Raw genomic sequence first — 7446 nt, forward strand, 5'->3', positions numbered from 1 at the left:
GAGCATGGTTCTCCCAGGTACTGGAGCTTTTTAGATTTTAGAATAAAGGCTTCTGATTCTGATGTTCGACCGCATGTCCGACCGTTGTTTCCGCATGTCGGTCCGTTGGTGTGCATACCCCCCCCCCACTGGCTAGCCTGTTCCATGTCATGTCTAAAAGGTTTTTAGAGACAACTGGAAATATTGTGAAACATTGTCATTGTTAATTAGATCAAGGCTATTTGTAGAACCAAACAGCACTGTACACAATCGTACAAGAACTAGTTGCACTCTAATGAAAAGTCTTACCTATGGTGGAATAAAGTGGCAGCAGCTCAGAGACACATTGACTCCATTATTTCACTTTATCAGACTACTAGGTTATCTAAAAACTAAAAAGCTCCAGTACCATTCATCATAAAGTATATCATTTGTTCATCTTTGGGCTTGCTTCATGGAGCATTGCACCTGAACATCTTGCTCTCTATTGTCCTGTTCTCGGCCAATTTCTTTAAGCGTGGATGAGGTCCCCTTCATCGTCTGATCATCCAGCTCATCTGATGAGGAAATTGATGGCAAATGACTGAAAATACTTCTCGAGCTGAGTTGAGTCTTGGAAACAATTCTGACACTCACTTTTCTGCCATATTTTGTCCTTATACCTGTCCACGTTGTATTTATGCCTGTGAGTGACACACAGACTGCAAAGAGGGGAAATGACATGAGATGTGTGCAAGTGGAAATTGTGGCCTACGCGTGATGCTAAAAGAAAGGACAGAACAAAATAGTAGGATTTATCCTTTGGGGGGACAATCCCCCCATTAGACTTTGAGATATCTTGTGTTCAAGATGAAATCGCAGCCTATAAGCGTGGTGCTATATCAGGGGTTTGAAACTGGCTGCTAAAAGGGTCCAATCTGTCCCGCTGGATGATTTGGAGATGAAATACTTTTGGTATTCATGACTATATATTATGTATCAGTATAGTCTATCTTGTCCCTACTGCTGTACTGTATGCACCGCCTGCTGCGCTGGCAGCTTGTTGTACAGTATGTGTACTTATAAAACAATAGACGGTTAACCACCCACTGTGCGTGACTCCAGTCAACCCCCAGTCTGTCCAGGGCCTTCCTTGGCGAGGCTGGAGAAAACGTTTGTTGTTGTGCCGTTTGTCATGGGCACCATTTCCACAAACAAAGATGCATCAGTACCATGACTATTCCCAACGAAGCTACATAAGTCACGTTGGTGCTGTTATCAATTGTAGTAGGGATTCCAATACATTATTTCACTTTTAGACTTTTAGTTGACTGTTCGAATCTCCAAGTCCCAATACACCAAGAGGCGTTATGTAGCAGGAGCAGAGCTGGCTTTGGCCGACAACAGTAGGCTGGGCGGGTGCATTTTGATATTCTAATTATTTTTACCGACAGCACCCAGCAAGCCAAATTACGTCATGATAACCAGGTCCTGACCGTTCTTGCTGGGCAGAGGTCTGTCTGTCAATCCCCCCCCGCCTCCGAGAAGGAGCCTGAGAGAATGTTAATGTTAAAAGTTATATTGTAACATTGAAATTGGACTATTCATGAACGAGAAAGGGAAGCCAATGGCAGAGTTGGATGACAAGACTGGGTTCATGAATCTGGTGGATATAATAGAACACACAGATCTAAATTACATTATTCAAATCACAACTGCCCAGAAACTTATCAGGTGTCTGGAAGCAGAAATTCAGAGAGAGGAAAAGCAAAAGAGTGACTGGGTATATTTCCGGGCTATTCTATTATCGTAAATGTGATCACATTCATTGGTTTGTTTACTGAAAGCAGGGCCATGCAGCTAACAAAATATATCTGCTTAATGGTAACATGAATATGAATGTGTGCCGTAAAAAACTAAATTAAAATATGGCTATAGCGGACGCACGTATACCCAGCTCATTTCACCTCTTTGCAGTCTGTGTGTGTCACTCACAGGAATAAATACAACATCGACAGGTATAAGGACAAATCATGGCAGAAAAGTGAGTTTCAGAATTGTTTCCAAGACTTCACTCAGCGCGGGATCCGATGTCCAAATGGAACTAATTGATGTTCAGCATAACTCGGCTTTGAAAAATAAATTTGAGATTTGTGGGTCTGTGGACTCATTCTATTAGTACCTGGGACAGACTTTATCTAAAATATATCAGCACAGTGTGCAGCACAGCATATCTCTGTGAGCAGGCCTGCGTTCTCTACTAATTAGCATTAACAAATTCAAACTGCACTCGCAACTGACACAGACTAAATTACATTATGAAATTCACAACTGCCCAGACATTTACTGGCCCCTGATGCTGACAGCTAGCGAAGACATTTCAGGTGTGTGGAAGCTCTAATTGAAATATGTGTCACTGTTTGACACACTAAAGTGGTCAGGAAAAAACGGTGTGCAGACTTCTTCTTTCTTTTGCTGTTTGATACACTGCAACATATAAGCAAAAATGCATGATTCAATATGGAGTGTCATAATATTGAGATTCAGAGATATTTTTGGACTAATCTATTGAGCTCAGAAAGTTTAATAGGAATCTTGTGTGCAATTGGAAATTCTGCTCTAATGCTGACGTTAGAGGAAAGGTTAAGAGGTCACTAAAATCAGAAGGTTTCATGCTGGCGGTGGCCACGCATGAACGCATGCACGTTCAATCGTTCATTCACTGGGCCCACACATGTATGCCAAAAGTGTCGTTCTTGACGTTGCACGCGCGCCACGCGTGGGACCCTTTGATTTGGTGTAGCGGCACGGCCCTGGGAGGGGTTGATCCGTCACTAGGTAGATCAGTAAAGCGTCTGTCTTGGAATGGAAAGGTTCCTGGTTTGATCTCTGACTCTACCTGGCTGCGTATCAAAGTGCAGTTTAAGTGTGTCAAGACACAACCCCCAACTGCTCCCGAGTCCCGATGAGCAAGTTGGTACTCCTTCCTCTACTGTCAGTGCACTTTTCTCCGCTGCCAAGACACACACACACACACACACACACACACACACACACACACACACACACACACACACACACACACACACACACACACACACACACACACACACACACACACACACACACACACACACACACACACACACACACACACACACACACACACACACACACACACACACACACACACACACACACACACACACACACACACACACACACACACACACACACACACACACACAGAGGTTATTTTGGGATAAAAGGCAGAATGTTTAAGAAACTAAGGCTTCACTTCTGGGGGAAATAATCACATTCACTGAGGACTTATGTTTGGTGAAATGAAGCAAACCAGTTACAACTGAGTTGTTGCACATTACTATGCCACCCACCCACTAGCTAAATGGGCCATGGCCATATAATAGTGTACCATTAGAAAGAAAAGAAGAAAAAAAGGTGCAGAGAGCAGAGATGAACATGTGCCAATCCCCTTCAGCATCACTGTCTTCTCTAATGGAGGATATAATACCAATAGTGGCTGCTGACACATGCTCCTGATTCTGACAAGTAAAATTGAATGTCAATTACCTATGCTCAACTGGATGTACATGTAACTGGGCCCCTAAGGTTTTCAGCACATGCTGTAAGGTACACCTTGCGATCTATTCAGCCTTCTGCATCTCATTGTAACAAAAAACTAGTGTGTTGAGTGACACATGACTGACAAGAACAAATAATAATAGGCTTGCCTGATCTAATTTTAATCAATGTGTATATACATTAAATCATTGTGACTATGAATTATTCTGAAAGCTAATTAAATTCACTTGGATGTGATGTCTCTGCATCAGTCAGATTCAGTATTACTACTACTGTTTTTCCCTGTTATCATCACATGCAAGACATGCTACTGCATAAAGGCATACATATATGATTAAGTCAATCATCAAAGGCTCATAGGCTATGACGAAAGATCATCTCTCTTCTGTGTACACCCTTTGCTATTCAGGGAGATCAGTGGAGGTTTTACACAATTAAGCACATCTTTATGGGGTCGAATTTAAGAGGTTAACTTGTGCTCTATCTGCAGTTGCTAAGGCAACCCCATTGTCTTTAGAAGATTCTGGTGTGCAGCTTACTCACTCTCACAGGATTGCAGTTCTTCACACCGCCAAAAGAGGGCACTCACCTCTCGTGTTCTCAACCACACTTTAAAGTTTAAACAACATGAATGTGCATGTAGAGTTACACAATACACATGCACATTTAACATGGCCTTGCTATGACAGTCAAATATATGGTTGTGGTTGTGAAACAACACTTCCATAGATAGCCTGCGTGAACTCTCACATCTAAATAAACATGATAAAATAATCTAGTATGCTTTGACTTCTGTGTGTATACATACAGCACTCAAGGTTTGAGGGCAGAGGTGGTGATATAATCTCATTCTCAAGATGAAAGGTGTTGGCAGTGGTGGAAAAAGTACATTTTTACTTTTTTTTTTATCATCTACTCAGGCATATGTAAACACCCCCAGACCGTTTGTAAATTGCTCGATTCAGTATTTCGATATTTTGTAATTAAGTAATTAAAAAAAAGTAATTAAAAAACACGGGCACCTCACGTATTAGAAGGACAATATCAGGACGGGTGTTTTCAATGAATCTTCTTTCTTTTCAAAATCTTTTTATTTCCGTTTTATAACAGTATGGGTGTCAAGTCACAGGTTCATAGAAAAAATAAAAATAAAATATCAGATTTTAGTATCAGTGACTGAGGTAAACAAACGTAGCCTACTGTATGAATCAGAGATCGTGGGCAGACATAATGAAAATTATTGTGCAAAACATGCCCCTTCAAGACAAAAGAAAAACATTTTCTCCCCTTCAAGTCTTCATTAGTATAGCCAATTCCCAATTCCCCAGCCTCTCTACAAGTACTCCATCTCTGCTAACCCCCACAATCAGTCATTGGGAGGTTTTCAATGAATCTTATACATGGTTAAAAGTTAAAACGGAGTCTTAATAGTTACAATGGGTTTGTATAGGAAGGGGGCGAGGCAGCTAAAATGATTCTCAAATATCCAAACACTGAATCAAGCAATTTAAAAACTGCCTGGGGTGTTCACATAAGATGATACAATGAAGTGAAATATCCCTTTAAGTAAAAGTATCAATACTGCAATGTAGAAATAATCTGGTACAATTAAGTAAAAGTCCAGTAATGAGTAAAAGTACAAAAGTATTGGCATCAAAATGTACTTGTCTTAAAGTACCAAAAGTGGAAAGTACTCATTATGCACAATGTCCCGTTTCACAAGTTATCATGTCTTTTTTTTTTTTTTTAATGTTCTGTTTATTCATTTTTCAGTTATCATGTCTTTAAAAAAAAAGTATTAAAACTCTTTTGAAAATAGGAGCTTGTAGATTGGCTATTTTCGCCAAAGTTTAAATGGGGCTGAAGTGGGTAATGTATGTTTTGTAATAATAATCAATATCTACAAAGTAACTAAGTAGTAACTAAAAATCACACCTGTGTGAAGTGAGGAGCGCTCTTATCATCATGCATCATCATACATCATCTCATTCCGGCCAATCACAATTTGCGTCCTCACTTTTCCGTCCTCACTTTTATCTTCAATGTTTGTGTTTACACAAACCCGGAAAGCTGGGCATAGGAGGGGCTACATTTCAAATAATTGTAGTCGAGTAAGTCTCTGAGAAGTAGTGGAGTAGAAGTGTTAAAAATTGGACATAAAAGTAAAAGTACCTCAAAATTGTACTTAAGTACAGTACTGGGTGTTGGATAACTGACACCTACAGTTGCTGTTGTGAACTGAGCACAAAGATCTCCAGTTGGAGCGTGTGTAGTAAATTCAACTGAGGTGAATGTAATGAAGTTGGAAAAGTCACTAATTAGCTTGCTCCACTGGTGGCAATACAACACTGTCTCTGGTGCAATTCAATAGCATGGTAGCATTTCTGTTCATCATTGTTGCAACTACAAAACCTGAGGGATTTTGACTTATTAGACCTCTGAGATCTGTAGACCTGAGATCTGAGATCTGTAGACCTGAGCTAAAGACACTATGCCATATAACTGACATTGGATATGTTGAAAACCAGTGTTATTCAAATTTGAGGCCATGTGGATTACAGATTTTGTTTAAATGTACAATATAATGCATGTATATAATAGTTTATGTTAGTATATCATTCTACATCGAAGTGGCCTAGTATTATCATGAAATCTGATTTATACTTTGCCACACGACGGTATAGGAAATTAACCATAATACACAGCATTCACAGATTTAACACTCAGAATTTGACATACGGAAAAAACAAATTACCTGATAAGGTGACCCCTATTTTGATATTCAGCCCATACAACCCAAGGCTATGAGACAACATAATTTTGTTTAATCAAAGTCTACGAATCCACCAGCAACATTAACCTTTAAAAGCATTTATTTTCCTTCAGGTATAATGTGAAAGTTAATGACTTAATAAGACTGTACTGTTGTGCCCAAGGCCAGTATGCTTGCCTTGGCACATAAAGCAGATCAATTCACTTTGTTGTAATTTCCTGTACCTATGTTAAGTAATGCAATGGATCTCTATATAGCACCCTTTGCTAAAGGTTTGAAAAAGTTGAGAAAGGGCTTTAGTTATTATAACCTGCACAAAATATGGAAAGATGCTTTAGTGTTTAGGGCTATAGAGTTATATATATAAGTGTACACAAAACCTTTCCTATGCATGCATGGAATGCAATTCATTAGTAGATCAAACAGCCATAAGCCTGCTTAATGATTGGTCGAAAGGCCGGGTTGCCTGCAGTGCACCTTTGGAAACACAGTCATAGAAAAATATATTTTTGAGTGGTGTAAACCACTCCTACAACTGGCTTTGTTAGTCTGTGCAGAAAGAATGAGCATGGTTGCTATGTTCACCCTGTTCACCTGGTTGAGTGGTGTAAACCACTCCTACAACTGGCTTTGTTAGTCTGTGCAGAAAAAATTAGCATGGTTGTTATGTTCACCCTGTTCACCTGGGTGTGATTTCATTACGTCAGACATGATTTCATTACGTCAGACAGGCTATATAAGACCTTACACCACTCAGTTCACACGGGTGTGATTTTTTTATATTGTACGGTCTACGGTTCAAGATTTATAGACAAAAATATGTAGCGGCCTGTTATAGTGCCACAATGAGGCCGATTTGGAAAAGATTAGAGTAGAGGTTCTTCCTTGGCCTACTGGGAGCGTGTATGCAAAGTTGCACGGCGATCGGTCCAACAGTACCGGAGATTAGATGCTCACAGAATGACACACACATAGGCCTACAGATGGACGGACAGGGGTGGAAACATATGGGCTCTATTTTCGTTACTGCCGTAACCCGCGACGCTGCCCGCAAGTCAGCCGCTGCCTGATAATTACGACTATAGGAGCTTGCTCTATCCCTAAATGGTATT

Source organism: Electrona antarctica, assembly GCF_951216825.1.
Source record: "Electrona antarctica genome assembly, chromosome: 9".
NCBI classification, from domain to species: domain Eukaryota; kingdom Metazoa; phylum Chordata; class Actinopteri; order Myctophiformes; family Myctophidae; genus Electrona; species Electrona antarctica.